Source organism: Copadichromis virginalis, linkage group LG15 (genome assembly GCF_057382275.1).
Source record: "Copadichromis virginalis isolate Kocher_CV1m ecotype Utaka linkage group LG15, C_Virginalis_male_GT1.1, whole genome shotgun sequence".
Taxonomy (NCBI): domain Eukaryota; kingdom Metazoa; phylum Chordata; class Actinopteri; order Cichliformes; family Cichlidae; genus Copadichromis; species Copadichromis virginalis.
In genome coordinates this window covers 30,697,753-30,713,638 of record NC_140632.1, presented here as the reverse complement: position 1 = coordinate 30,713,638, position 15,886 = coordinate 30,697,753, and the positions used below count along the sequence as shown (strand labels likewise).

The window sequence follows — 15,886 nt, the reverse complement described above, 5'->3', positions numbered from 1 at the left end:
TGCCACTGAGAGTACACCTTTGCTGGTTCTGTGGAGAACAGCTGGTTTATTCTCCTGCCTTCTATCTCTCTGGTGTACCTCCTCAAGCGGCTGGCCAAGGCTGTGAGTCTTTGCTTGGCAGTTTCCAAGGCCTCAGGTATGGACAGCTTGCTGTATTTCTTAGGCACCTTATTTGTCGCACCTTTCTGCAACTCCGTTAGTTGGCTAACCTCCCTCCGTGCTACTTTGATCTTGCCCTCTAGCCTCCTTCTCCATGGAGGGTACTGCCCCTTGTCGCTGTTCAACTTGTAGCCAAGCATCTCACTGATCACTGTTACCGTATTGTAGATCAGCTTGTTAGTGTCGGTAATCGTGGTTGTAGGTATTGTCTGTAGTGCTGCATTAACATCATCTAGCAGACCTTCTGAGGGAACTTCACGTAATCTTGGTAACCGGCTACGCGGGATCCAGGTTTCAAGCTTGGCCATGATCCTATTTTTCAGGTCAGTTCCTCTCGCACTCAACGATCCTTCTCCTATCGCACTTGGGGCTATGTACCCAATCTCGGGTGGGGGTGATGATATCTCCCCCCTGACCCGGCGTCCTGACTCCTCCTTGCCGTAGCATTTGTGTTGTACCTCGTCAATCTCTAGCTGTGAGAGCAGTCCCTTCTTTCGAATGTTGGAACACTGAGCTACTAGTTGTTTCGCCGTCATTGTGGATGTTGGGTATCGAAGAATCCATAGGTCCCTCATCCTATTCATGTAGCCCCTTCCGCCGGGGTTACTTGCATAGTAGCATTCCAACAACGCCCTGTTTTCGTCTCTTGCCCACCGATGCCTTCTTGTTCCAGTAGCCCACTTTTCGTCAGGGTGCCCTGGTTCCTCAACACCTGACGCGGACCTTGTTGATCCGGGCGACGTCCGAGCCGGCATGCCTTCATATTTATCTGTCTCGCTCATGTCTGCGGTAGGCTTGCTTAGCATAGGGGGTCTAGCCTTAGGACCCTTACTGGATACAGACGCCCCAGGCAGGAATCGAACTTGCGATCCTCTGTTCCAAAGGCGTGTAGTCTAACCACTACGCTATCCAGCTGCTATATATACATATATATCTAAGAGGCACTAATCATGGCAGCACAAGAACAAGCTCTGAGCACAAGATCCATAGAGGCTGGGGTCTATCACACCAGGCAAGACCCCAGGTGCAGGCTGTGTAAAGATGCCCCAGAGACAATCCAGCACATAACAGCAGGGTGCAAGATGCTAGCAGGCAAGGCATACATGGAACGCCATAACCAAGTGGCCGGCATAGTGTACAGGAACATCTGTGCCGAGTATAACCTGGAAGTCCCGAGGTCAAAATGGGAGATGCCCCCAAGGGTGGTGGAGAATGACCGAGCTAAGATCCTGTGGGACTTCCAGATACAGACGGACAAAATGGTGGTGGCTAATCAACCGGACATAGTGGTGGTAGACAAACAGAAGAAGACGGCCGTAGTGATCGATGTAGCGGTTCCGAATGACAGCAATATCAGGAAGAAGGAACACGAGAAGCTGGAGAAATACCAAGGGCTCAGAGAAGAGCTTGAGAGGATGTGGAGGGTGAAGGTAACGGTGGTCCCCGTGGTAATCGGAGCACTAGGTGCGGTGACTCCCAAGCTAGGCAAGTGGCTCCAGCAGATCCCGGGAACAACATCGGAGATCTCTGTCCAGAAGAGCGCAGTCCTGGGAACAGCTAAGATACTGCGCAGGACCCTCAAGCTCCCAGGCCTCTGGTAGAGGACCCGAGCTTGAAGGATAAACCGCCCGCAGGGGCGTGCTGGGTGTTTTGTATAATGGGCTCTTTTGAGGACATTTCTTATCACTGCTATGCTGATGATATTCAGTTGTACGTTTCTTTTAAGCCCGAGGATTTATCTAAGCTTCAGCGTCTGAATGATTGCTTAGATTTGATCAAATGTTGGATGCAAAATTCCTCCAACTCAACGAGGGGAAAACCGAAGTCCTCTTATGCGCCCCTGATAGATTTTTATCCCAGATAGTGAAAGCCCTTGGTCCTCTCTCACTCTATGTTAAATCCTCTATCAGAAATTTAGGTGTCACTTTTTACTCGACTCTCACATTGGATGGGCATGTGAAATCTCTGGTTCGATCTTGTTTTTATCATTTAAGAAATGTGGCTAAGCTAAGCCCGATTTTATCTCGCTCTGAACTGGAGATTGCTATACATGCATTTATTTCCTCATGATTGGATTACTGTAATTCGCTATTGATGTGTCTAAGCAAAGGTTCTCTGGATCGTCTGCAGGTTGTGCAAAACGCTGCAGCAAGGCTTTTGACAAAATCCTCCAAGTACTCACATGTGGCACCGTTGTTATCTCAGTTACACTGGCTTCCTATTAAATTTAGAGTCATTTTTAAGATCCTGGTCTTGACCTACAGAGCTGTGCACGGACTGGCACCAGCCTACATCTTTGATCTGCTACAGTCCTATGTCCCCAGCAGGTCTTTGAGGTCATCTGATCAGGGCTTACTTGCTATAAAAACTACTAAGAGGAGAACTAAGGGGGATAGAGCTTTTGCCACTGTGGCCCCTAGACTGTGGAACTCTCTCCCCCAAACATTAAGAACTGTGGACTCAGTAGCTGTTTTTAAAAAACAACTCAAAACTCACCTTTTTAAAACTGCTTTTGGTTAATTTTTTGCCTGTTTTATTTTCTCTTTTTTTAAAATCTTTTTATGACTTGTAATCTTATGTGCAGCACTTTGTGATTCTGTCTTGAAAGGTGCTATATAAATAAAAATTCATTTATTTATTATTTATTTAAAAAAGGTTGGTTCCCTTTCAGTCGATTCACTCAGTACAACACATAAGTATGGGATATCACGCCTTCGTGTGTCCTGGCTGACGAAACCGTTATTCACGCCTTTAAGGCAGATGACGTGTGATGACACGTGCATGGCCCCGCCTGCACATATAGCCGCTGTCATCACAGTCATCCCTCAGTTCTTACGCTCTTCACCTCACTGAGAACACCTCTGCTGAGTTGGGCTAGCTAGCTACTGCTAGTTAGCTCCGTTGTCTGCCGACTTGAACTTAGCTTAACTGCCCCTGTTGGTGTTAGCCTCCACTGAGCAGTTTGTGTGTTGGCTGCCCGCGGAGCGCTAATTTCAAGTTTTCCTGTGCAGCGTTTCGCTTTGCGTTTTTGAATGGACTGCAAACATTAGCAGATGACGAGCCGGAACCATGCAGGAGCGCTGGTGGGCTTCAAACCAGGCTGAAGACCGCCAGCGCTCCCCAGGAAGACGATGACGTGCTGGACATCGGCCTGGACATCCATGGTTTGTCGGAGGATGAGCAGGACAGCTCATTGTCGGCCCAATGTGCCGCCGCTGCTGCGCCGGTCAGCCACGATGACACCTCTCTTTTCTCCCTGTTTCGCCGTGCTACTGAGAAGCTGCAGGTGGACTGGCCCTCTCCTCTGCCACCTCAGAAGCCGTCGCGGTTCGCAGGTTTTTTCCTCCCACTGGAGCCTGCAATGGCCAAACACTGCCTTCCCATGTTCCCAGACTTTCTCTGCGAGCTAACAGCATCATGGGACAAACCTCTGTCTACCCGCGTCACTGTGCCCGGCTATGGACAGTACATGGAATTGGACGGCGCCGAGGGGGCTGGCTTAGCTAACCCACCCCCTATGGAGCCATCTCTGGGTGCTTATTTGGCCCCGTCCCATAACCATGGTGTTGGCAACTCTGCCGTCTAAGCACTGCAGATTCTCTGCTTCGCAGCTGGAGAAGATTTATCGGGCTCAGGCCGGCACTGCTCGCGCCATGAGCTCTGTCATCGGTGCAGCGCTCTTCCTGGGCAGAGGGATGGCTTTGACAGTAGTGGCGCAGAGGCACCTGTGGCTGACCCTCTTTGACGTCCCAGATAGGGACAGAGCTGTATATCTGGACACACCAGTGTCTGCGGCTGGGTTATTCTGACATTCCCTTGAAGCCATTCAGGCTAGATTCGATCTCAGGAAGAAGCAGACGGAAGCTCTGCGCGACATCATCCCCAGACGTCAGCCCAAGCCCGCAGCTGCCTCTCACAGGCCCGCCGTTCCTCTGCCGACTGGCAAGAGACCGGCGCCGACTGTTGAAGTGGGTGTGCCGCCAGCGAGAACACATCCTCCGGCCCGAGTGCCATGCCAGTCGGCCTGGAGCAAAGGCCCACCCTCGGGCCCCCGGCGGGACACGACGCCCAGGAGGAAGAAGCCTCAGCCCTCCTAGCTGTGGTTTCGAGTGGAGAAGGGGTCCAGCAGCAGGGAGACGCTGCTTTTAGCCCTCTGTTGCCGCCCAAGAGGTGCCACTTAAGTTCTGTTCAGGTTGTCAGCCCCAGAAGGCTCTGCACTTTCCTAACACTGTCTCCCAAGCACAAAACCCCTGCACACAAAATACCTCAGGTAACTCCCTGTTCAGGTGTGTTAAATGTTCAGGTGACCACATTGAGTGTTCCTGCTGTTTTTCATTGTTGTGCCCCAGAAAAGGTGCCTCCAACAAAATGTATAAATGTACATGTTTCCATTTAAAATCAATAAAGAGTGTTGTTTATTCTCAAACAATCACAAATGCTCAGCCTGCGGGCAGAATGAGCCAGGTCAGGCAGGTGATGCAGTCCCCTGCAGACACACTGGGAGCGACAACGCCCCACCGACGGTGCTGCAGGTTAGATGGCTGGCTGCTCACTTCCCTCAGTGGCGTGCTTGCGCCCCCTCTCCGTGGGTGCTGCGAACCATTGCCATGGGTTACCAGTTGCAGTTCTGGGTCAAGGCGCCTCATTTCCAGAGAGTCATAAATACGACTGTCAACACCGAGGCCGCCATGATACTCAGAGAGGAAATAAAGGCGCTACTGCAGAAAAGAGCAATACGAGTGGTCCCCGCTTCAGAGACAGACAAAGGTTGGTACAGCCGTTATTTTGCCAATATATTCGACCTGCGAGACTTGGACATGTATCTACGAACGTACAGGTTCAAGATGCTAACACTCAGACAGCTCTTGAATGCAGTCAGCCCGGGAGATTGGTTTGCAACAATCAATCTAACAGATGCTTATTTTCATGTGGTTATACACCCGAAACACAGGCAGTTTCTGAGGTTTGCATTCGAGGGCCTAGCCTACGACTACCTAGTGCTGCCGTTCGGGCTGTCGTTTGCTCTTCACACCTTTATGAAATGTGCCGAGGCAGCGCTAGCGCCCCTCAGAGAGAGAGGCATCCACATCTTAGCCTACCTAGACGACTGGGCTCTCGTAGCTTGCTCCAGAGAGCAGGCGGAGATACAGCTGTCACTGGTTCTGTCACACATTCAGACACTGGGGTTCTCTGTGAACTTTCAAAAGAGCTCGCTAATCCCGAGTCAGCAGGTTTCTTTCCTCGGTTTGGAAATATGCTCGCTTTCCAGCCGCGCACGTTTGTCGGAGCTCAGAATGGCCACGTTTCATCACTGCCTTGCTCAGTTTCAGCTGGGACGCAGACTGCGTGCCGGACCTTCTCTCCAGGGGGGGTCCTCTGGTGAGAGAATGGAGGTTACACCCTTAATAGTGGCTCAGATTTGGGATCTATTTGGCAAGGCGCAAATAGATCTTTTTGCTTCCAGGGTAAATACTCACTGCCCCCTGTTCTTCTCCATAATCAACCACGATGCACCCTTGGGCTTGGACGCGCTAGCGCACCAATGGCCAGACGTGCTCCTGTATGCATTTCCCCCAGTGGAAATGATATCTCCAGTTCTAGAGAGAGTGCGTTGGCATTCCCTCTCTCTGATTCTAGTGGCCCCTTGGTGGCCCACAAGGTCGTGGTACGCAGAGATAATCAGCCTGCTAGCAGCGAGTCCTTAGCAGCTTCCTCTCCGCAGGGATCTCCTCTCTGAGACGGAAGGAGAAGTGTTTCATCTGAGCCCAGATCTGTGGTGCCTTCATGCTTACCTGCTGAGAGGTTAAACTTGATTGCTAAGGGTTTGCCACCTAGCGTGATAGAGACAATTCAGAGCGCTAGGGCCTCATCTACTAGAGGCTTGTATGCTTACAAATGTCAAACCTTCGAGCAATGGTGCCAGGACCACCACACTCTCCCATGTCAGTACTCTATTGTGGATGTTTTGACATTCCTGCAGGAGCTGCTGGATAAGGGCCTTTCATTTTCGACAATTAAGGTTTATTTAGCAGCTATATCTGCTTGTCATATTGGCTTTGATGGGGTGACACCAGGTGCACATCCCCTCGCCATACATTTTCTGAAAGGGGTTCGCCGGCTGAGGCCCGTGTTTAAGTCCAGTGTCCCTGCTTGGGACTTGTCTTTGGTCCTGGAGGCCCTTTGTAGCCCCCTGTTTGAACCTATTGAGTCTGTGGATATGAAATTTCTTTAATATAAGACAGCATTACTTATCGCTTTGGCTTCGGCAAAGCGAGTGGGTGACCTTCATGCGCTGTCTGTGCATACCTCCTGCACACAGTTCTTTCCTGATGGCCACAAGGTCGTATTGCGTCCAAATGCTGCCTATTGGGCATCACCACACACTTTTGTGCGGTTTTATCAGTTCAGTTGGATGTTACAGCCCCTTCGGTGGCTCATGCTGTCCTTTCTGCTGGGTCTACCACTCACTAAGGATGTGGTGGTCCGATTCCGGTTCGGTGGCTGCTCTGCGGGGCATGTACCATATTTCCCGGACTACAAAGCGCACCTGAATATTAGCCGCACAAGCTAAAATCAGGGGAAAATCCTGTTTTGTACATACATTAGCCGCACCTGACTAAAAGCCGCAGGTGTTTCAATGTTGACTTATCATATATAAGAGAATATGCACAAAGGGAATTGTCAGGAAAGAGATGGCTGTTTGGAGACACACCCCTTTTATTAATATTTTGAAAAACAAGTTATGGGTATATATTTGCACATGTAATAATAATAATAATAATGGGTTGCATTTATATAGCGCTTTTCGAGACCCTCAAAGCGCTTTACAATTCCACTATTCATTCACTCTCACATTCATACACTGGTGGAGGCAAGCTACAGTTGTAGCCACAGCTGCCCTGGGGCAGACTGACAGAAGCGAGGCTGCCATATCGCGCCATCGGCCCCTCTGGCCAACACCAGTAGGCAAGTAGGGTAAAGTGTCTTGCCCAGGGACACAACGACCAGGAGTAGCCTGTTATGTAGTACATAACAGTAACCTATAGCACACCAGAAACATAGATTCGGACTACCTTTTAGGCTCAGGTGCAGTGACACAGCTTTAACAAGAAGAAAAGTCAGTCATTCACCACCATCTTTCTCTTCTTCCTGCGCACTAAAACCACCAAAGTCCTCTTCTCCAGTGTCGGATACAAACAGGCTCAGGATGGCTTCGTCATCCACTCTCCGCTTCTCTCCTTCGTTGTCACTTTCAAAACCAAAGAAATCCTCATTGTCAGTGTCGGAGTCGAACACCCCCAGAAGGGCCGTGGCAGTGTCCTCCTCTCCATCATGCAGCAGTCCAGCCCTTCAAAATCCGGTGGTGATCGTGGATGTTTTCACACTTTTACACGCTGTCAGAATCCACCGGTGGAGTTGGGCATAACTTGCTTTTCACAAGTTTATCGCCGCTCATCATCCACGCCTCCCGCTGAATGCGTAGCGCTACTTTGAAGTTTGTTTTTGCAGTTTTGGCTCGGTGAAGAGCGGCTATCGAACCGAGGGATGACTGTGATGACAGCGGCTATATGTGCAGGCGAGGCTGTGCGCGTGTCATCACACGTCATCTGCCTTTAAGGCGTGAATAAAGGTTTCTTCAGCCAGGACACGCGAGGGCATGATATCCCCTACTTATGTGTTGTACCTCGTTCCTCTCCTTCAGGGAACAGAAGTTATAGACATAACTATTTGTTTTTTTTAATGAGATTGATTATCCTTGACTTAACTTTTAAAACGAAAAGATGTTAGGTTACCAACATAGATAATTTAGGATAAATTAAATAATTAAATTAAATAAATAGTTTAAACTGTGCTCCTTTTTCTTTTCTTTATTTGTTTTACCCTTTTTTATCAAATGCTGTATAGCAACACCTAATCTTATACTTTCTTTGTTCTAGATACAGTGATTTCTGAATATTTTGTCAAACAAAGCAAATTAAGACTCATTTCAAGTAATAACTTTAAAATGTGACATCAGGCTTTTTAAATAGAAATAAATATAGCTTTCTTCATCACAAGCTAGCTGGTGTTATCTGTTAAAAAGCCTTTACTGAGCAGGTAAACGTCTAACCCTTTTTACTTACCATGTTTTATTTCATAGTAGAGGAGAGGTTCAGTGATATCTGATCAGGTCACAGTCTAATTGAAAATGGTCTTTTGTGAAGAATGATGTGGCTTCTTGTAAGCTTGTCTTCAACCCAACCATTTGGGTATAATTTTGACCCAATATTTGATCAAAGCTACCCAACCTATGAACCGCCAAAATTATTCAAGCTGTGGAGTTAATAAAAGAACCCAGCAAATCACCAACCCAACTCCAGAGTCAAAACTGTTGGCCTAATATTTGGTCAAACTAACCCAACCTATGACCCTATAGCTTTTACTCAGAAGTCAAGTCATGAAAATAACCCAGCATTTTTTTGTGTGTACTTAAAATACATCAACACAGAATACAACATCTGGACCACTGTGTGGAAGAATGTGGGCCCTCCCTGAACTTCTCTTGCTAAATAAATATTGTGGTAGCTCAGGATAGAGCTACTTTCAGCTGTCAAATCAACAATTTGCAAAGATGTCTCTTCTTCTAGCTTGCTCTTCCTGTTAATGTTGTGGACACACTGGGGAACTGAATGTCTGAGTACCTGAAGAAAATCAGATGATCTGAAGCTGTAGAGGCAGGCTGCTGTTGAGAGTTCTTGGAACAGAAAGCAAACACAACAGGTGGCATCAGGAGGCCTGCCATCACTATCTTTATGTCTGTCTGTGTGCCTGTAGGGCTGCAACCATCCACCAACAGCTCATTAGTCCGTTCGGAACCAGAAGGTGGACGGTTGTTAGGACACAGCCTCTCCTCTCAGGGGGTTGTTCAGCATCAGCAGGTACACAGATGCTGTTGAGACCTCTCAGCTAGCAGGTGTTTGTATCTAATGCGATGTAGGTTTCCCAGAGACAGAGAGAATCCAGAGCCCTTTAGTAACACACACACACACACACTTCTGGATATCCATTTTTATATGCCCTCCACTCACAAATCACAGTGCACTTGGCTCAAAAGATAAAAACAGACTCACTTAATCATGTTACTTGTCAAGTACAGTGATATAGGCAAAGATGTGACGTGAAGCATGCTCGCATGTCAGCCTCAAAGTACAAGGCAGTCACAAGCCTGCTACTCAAGCTTAGTAAAGGATGAAATCTGGCATGTGCTAGTCAGCCTCAAGATTAATAGGTTCTAGAAACTAAAAACAGAAAAGCACCTTGATAAACTTAACAACCAAGATTTAAACTTTCCTGTACAGTAAAGTTCCAATTCTTGAGACAGTTCTTTCATATGCTTATTTCATTATAAACCCCACTAAAAACACTGTAGGGTTCAGATCTCAGGTAGCATGATTAGAATGATTACAATACATGATTACATTATTACAATATGGTGATATTTAGCCCAGTTTTAAACCAGTGGTATGATTAATATTCAAACAATGATTTTAATGAACACACGCGTGGGGAGATGAACACTGCACACAGACAGCATCGATCTCCGCCCAATGATACACAAGCAGTTGTTTTTATAACATCAGGGTATTATTTATGACGCCCCTCATGCGTCAAAGCAGATACAATACATGCATACGTTTCAAAACCACAAATGTTCTGTTGACGACTTTTGACACATTTAAAAGGACATCTTCTCCGTCTCGAAGCCAGGTGCTTCCTATTAATCTTCTAACTCGCTTATCCCCTGGAACAAACTGTCCCTTAGGCAGACACAATTTTGCAGTCACAAGCTTTTGCAAACTATTATTTGAACTCTTAACTAAACATGAGTCTAACTACTGTTTGTGTGTGCGTGTGTCTCGACCTCAAAATGCACTCGGCCTCACCCCACCCGTTGACGCTTCTGACGCTTCTGACCTGAGCTTCAGACAGAAGCTCTCTGTGATAGGTGTAATAATCTTAACTAAGAACATGTGTAATCTACTGAATAAATGCTTTGATGAAATGATAATTAATGTAGTGGTTATGATGATGGTTATGAATAGTAGAAGTAAAATATTTCCCTGATCTCCACACTCCCTCTTTTGACCTCTTGACCACAAGAGGTCACCATACGTTGCGCTGTGCCACTCCTCGGCCCACTCAGCTGCTTCCATGTCCATCAATGGCATCATGGGCCCGGGTCACCGTTCCCAGGTCCACTGCCCTCGCTCTGACCCTCTCTAGCTGTCCTCTGGCCCAGGGAATGAGACAACACCCTCTGAGACATGAGACAAAACAAACACCTTTCCCTACTACGCCTCCCTCACTTATCTCCTCAATTGGTCTCTTAATTATTCAAACTTGGTTCAAGCTATCATGTTTGGGACTCTCTAATCAAAAGCGAGCCTGACTTATGGCCTTGGCTCCCTATTTCGTCTGCCTTCAACAACGGTGGGAGTGAAGCTCCCGTGGAATGTGCTCTCTGTCCCCTCTACTATCAGAAAAAGCAAGGTCCTGACTCTCTAAAAACAGTATTTCTTATAACTCAGCAGTATAATGCATCATAAAACAATATCATTCATTCACAATTCAATTCAATTCAATTTTATTTATGTAGCGCCAAATCACAACAAAAGTCGCCTCAAGGCGCTTCATAGATACAGAGAAAAACCCAACAATCATATGACCCCCTATGAGCAAGCACTTTGGCGACAGTGGGAAAGAAAAACTCCCTTTTAACAGGAAGAAACCTCCGGCAGAACCAGGCTCAGGGAGGGGCGGCCATCTGCTGCGACCGGTTGGGGTGAGAGAAGGAAGACAGGATAAAAGACATGCTGTGGAAGAGAGACAGAGGTTAATAACAGATATGATTCAATGCAGAGAGGTCTATTAATACATAGTGAGTGAGAAAGGTGACCGGAAAGGAAAAACTCAATGCATCATGGGAATCCCCCGGCAGCCTACGTCTATTGCAGCATAACTAAGGGAGGATTCAGGGTCACCTGGTCCAGCCCTAACTATATGCTTTAGCAAAAAGGAAAGTTTTAAGCCTAATCTTAAAAGTAGAGATAGTGTCTGTCTCCCGAATCCAAACTGGAAGCTGGTTCCACAGAAGAGGGGCCTGAAAACTGAAGGCTCTCCCTCCCATTCTACTTTTAAATACACTAGGAACAACAAGTAGGCCTGCAGAGCGAGAGCGAAGTGCTCTAATAGGGTGATATGGTACTACAAGGTCATTTAGATAAGATGGGGCCTGATGATTTAAGACCTTGTATGTGAGGAGCAGGATTTTGAATTCAATTTTGGATTTAACAGGAAGCCAATGAAGGGAAGCCAAAACAGGAGAAATATGCTCTCTCTTTCTAGTCCCTGTCAGGACTCTTGCTGCAGCATTTTGGATTAGCTGAAGGCTTTTCAGTGAGTTCTTTGGACATCCTGATAATAATGAATTACAGTAGTCCAGCCTGGAAGTAATAAATGCATGAACTAGTTTTTCAGCGTCACTCTGAGACAGGATATTTCTAATTTTAGAGATTTTGCGCAAATGGAAGAAAGCAGTCTTACATATTTGTTTAATATGTGTGTTGAAGGACATATCCTGGTCAAAAATGACTCCAAGGTTCCTCACAGCGTTACTGGAGGCCAAGGTAATGCCATACAGAGTAAGAATCTGGTTAGATACCATATTTCTAAGATTTTCAGGGCCGAGTACAATAACCTCAGTTTTATCTGAATTAAGAAGCAGAAAGTTAGCGGCCATCCAGGTCTTTATGTCTTTAAGACATTCCTGCAGTTTAACTAATTGGTGTGTGTTATCTGGCTTCATGGACAGATAGAGCTGGGTGTCATCAGCATAGCAGTGAAAATGTATGCTATGTCTTCTAATGATGCTGCCTAAGGGAAGCATGTATAATGTAAACAGAATTGGTCCTAGCACTGAACCCTGTGGAACTCCATAATTAACCTCAGTGTGTGAAGAGGACTCTCCATTTATATGCACAAATTGGAGTCTATTAGATAGCTATGATACAAACCACTGCAGTGCAGTACCTGTAATACCTACAGCATGTTCAAATCGCTCGAATAGGATATTATGGTCAATAGTATCAAATGCTGCACTAAGGTCTAGCAGGACAAGCACAGAGATGAGTCCACTGTCAGAGGCCATAAGAAGATCATTTGTAACCTTCACTAAAGCTGTTTCTGTGCTGTGATGAACTCTGAAACCTGACTGACAATAAATCAGCAGTCCAATGTAATACAAATCAGTTTAACAAATGTAATAGTTATCACCTTCTTCTAATTCATGAGAATAATGAAAACTAAAACTACATAATAGCTTCACAATCTTTAATTAGGGGCATAACGTGGCATAAGATAATATAATAATCTCACAATTCTTTATAATAATTTAATCTCAGGATTAAATGGGACATTTATGCGACCAACACGTGTGCAAGGTATTCCTGAGGATTGCCAGTAGGGGTGCAAATGAAAAGGAAGAAGGGGAGTCTTTGGGAGTAAAAACGTAAGCACACTTCAAGTTTGCCTTTTTTTTTTAATTGAGGGGAATTTTTCGCTGTTGAACAAACAGGTAAGCTTCTCATGCTACCTCAGTGTGGAGGCTGAACTAGACCCTTGTAGGTGTCAACTGACAGTGTGTACACGTTATCATCTTGCACTTCCACTGTTTTTTAAGTGAATGGCTATGTTTGTGGACCAGCTTTGCTGATCTGTCATCATCATCTCTAAATCACAGAAAAGCAAATTGAAAATAAAGACTTAGATGATTGGAATTCTTGTTTGCTTTTGCTGGACACAAAAGGAAAGGGTTTGAATTTTTGAAAAGAAAAGATTTCAGGTAGAAAGGCTTAAAGATAGAATAGAATAGAATAGAATAGAATAGAATAATCCTTTAATTGTCCCACAAGGGGAAATTTGGTTGTAACAGCAGCCAAAAAGACACATACACAACAACAACAAACAGTACACAGGACACGGAACAGAAACATACACAATTTTTCTTACATATTTACATATTTACAGGACAGTGGTTACTATATACAGAGAGTACTGTACAGTAGGGCTGCACGATTAATCGTTAGAAAATCGCGATCTCGATTCATACTTATGTGCGATCTCATTTCCAAATGACAACAATTTAAAAAAAAAAAAAAGACGACGACGATTGTACCGCATTTTGATCCGGGACGTACTCTGCATGAAAACAAGCGCTCACTCTTCCTGCTCAACAAATGACAAGGGCGGAGCCTTATACCACCTGATACAGAAGCTGTGCCGTGTGATGCTAAAATTAGCAGGGGAAAAACAACGGAGAGCACGTCAGGGATGACGAGAAAGTGACAGGAGAAAATCCGTCCCGGTCAACCACCCAAACATCAATAACGGGAACCTTATACAGCGCTTCCCTATACCCGTCGAACTCCCGCAGGCACAAAGAAATTACGGAGGCTATCACTTATCACCTGACCAAAGATATGGTTCCCATCAACACTGTGCAAAACGAGGGATTTAGGAAAATGATCAAAACCCTAGACAAACGCTACACAGTGCCGTCCCGCAACTATTTTTGTATTGTTGCACTACCTGCTCTATACACGCAGCGTCGAGCAACGGTGGAGACGGAATTTCAAGCAGTACAACATTTTGCGGCAACCACAAAATGTGAGACATTTTTTGTTTTTATGTTTATTTATTGTTTTTATGTTCAGTTTCAACTGTTACGAAGTTGATGTGCAGTTAATAAGTGCAATAAATATTTATATTGGAAAAGAAAATCGTGAGAGAATCGTGATCTCAATTCTAAGCCAAAAAATCGTGCAGCCCTACTGTACAGTTATTAAATTAAGTAAAAAATAACTACAGGTAAGAGGCAAACCAGGTTGTAGTGTGAATCGGTTAATTAACTTATTGCAGTTACAGCACAGATGTAAACATCTAACAGCTGCAGGGAGGAAGGACCTGCGGAAACGCTCCTTCATGCATCTAGGATGCAGCAGTCTGTCACTGAAGGAGCTCTGCAGTTCAGCAACATTTACATGCATGGGGTGGGAGACTCTGTCCATCAGAGATGTTATTTTGGCCAGAGTCCTTCTGTCTCCCACCACCTGCACTGGGTCCAGGGTCCATCCCAGAACAGAGCTGGCCTTCCTGATGATCTTTCATCTACTCACCAGGTACAGTACAAACACTATTTTAAAGACTGCCACACAATGAATGTTAAACATGCAGAATGAAGCATTCTGTCCATCTCATCATGCTTCAAAATCTTCTCCTTTTGATGGGTTTGGACTTTCTATTACTACCACTGGGTCCACATGTGTTATAGGGACATAAGAAACTTTGGCCCAGTCTTCTTTGCAGAATTCTTTCAATTGACCCATTGGAGGATTTTTTTTGGCTGAATGGCCTAGTTAAGGTCATACCAAAGAAACTCTATCTGATTTGAATTCTGAATTTGAATAGGCCATTTCAGGACACAAACTGATGGCCAGACATGACTTTCTGGCAGAGAGTAAAATTCATGGTCCATCAGATACCTGTTCAGGTCCTGAAGCAGCAAAGCAGCCCAAGAACATCACACTACCACCAGCGTGTTTGACTAATGATATGATTTTTTTTTTATGAAATGCTATGTTACTTTTACACCTAATAACGGGACTGAAGCCTTCCAAAACGTTCAACTTTTTTCTTGTCATTCCACATAATGTTTTCCCATAAATCTTCGGGATTATCAAGGTGTTTTTTGGGGAAATGAACCTTTGTGTTCTTCTTGGAGAGCACTGCACTCTCCCATGGATGCCATGTTTACCCAGTCTCTTTCTTATTCTTGAATCATGAATCCTGACCTGACAGTTTTTGAAACAAATGAGGCCTGTGATTCTTCAGCTGTTCTGGGTTCTTTTGTGACCTCCGAGGCGAGTACTTGATGCACTCTTCGAGTAATTTTAGTAGGCTGACCACTCCTACCACTCCTCTCTTCACCACTCAATAAGACCAGGCATGAACCCAGGACCCACTGCACTAACATAGGATCTGAGAGTGGGTCCAAGGATTTCATCCCAATAACCTGTAGAGATCTGTGGGTCCCTCCATTGATATGCATCTCCAGACCATCACTGCCCCACCATCAAGCATGGTGAACAATGTTACAGGCAGCATTACATTCTCCACGGCTTCTACAGATCTTTTCACATCTGTCATAGGTGCTCAGGGTGAACCTGCACTCATCTTTAAAAAGCACGGGGCACCAGTGGCGGACCTACTATTCAAATTCCAATTGGGTTCCAGTGTGCCGGGCAGTGAACACACGGCTCACTAGAGGATGTTGGGCTCTCAGATGACCTTCAGGAAGTCTGCTTGAGTGTTTAGTCAGAGATGGTCACACCACTGGCATGCCAGAGATCATTTTGTAGCTTCTTCTCCTGTTTGTCTTGCAGCTCAATGTTTATGATTGCTGTCTTGTTTGACGGTCACACAGCAGTCCAGCTATACTCCTCTCCTGCCACGTCAAACCTTGATCTGAAGTTTGATAATTAGATGAACACCAGCATTGCAGCTGTCCAGGGGTTTACATCCAAGGTTGACTTTTCTCACAGCTGGAGAGCATGCAGCCAACAGAGCAAATCAGGTTTAGGATTTCAAGCAACTGTTAGATTATTGTCAGAAACTCAAGCAAATTAGAGCT

At 45.6% G+C, this 15,886-nt stretch overlaps 1 protein-coding gene across 4 annotated transcripts in view; it reads left to right on the top strand.

The window, feature by feature from the left end:
• Positions 1 to 15,886, top strand: part of LOC146692726 (heparan sulfate glucosamine 3-O-sulfotransferase 5) — a 142,676-nt gene that overhangs the window by 99,128 nt on the left and 27,662 nt on the right. The window lies entirely within an intron of this gene.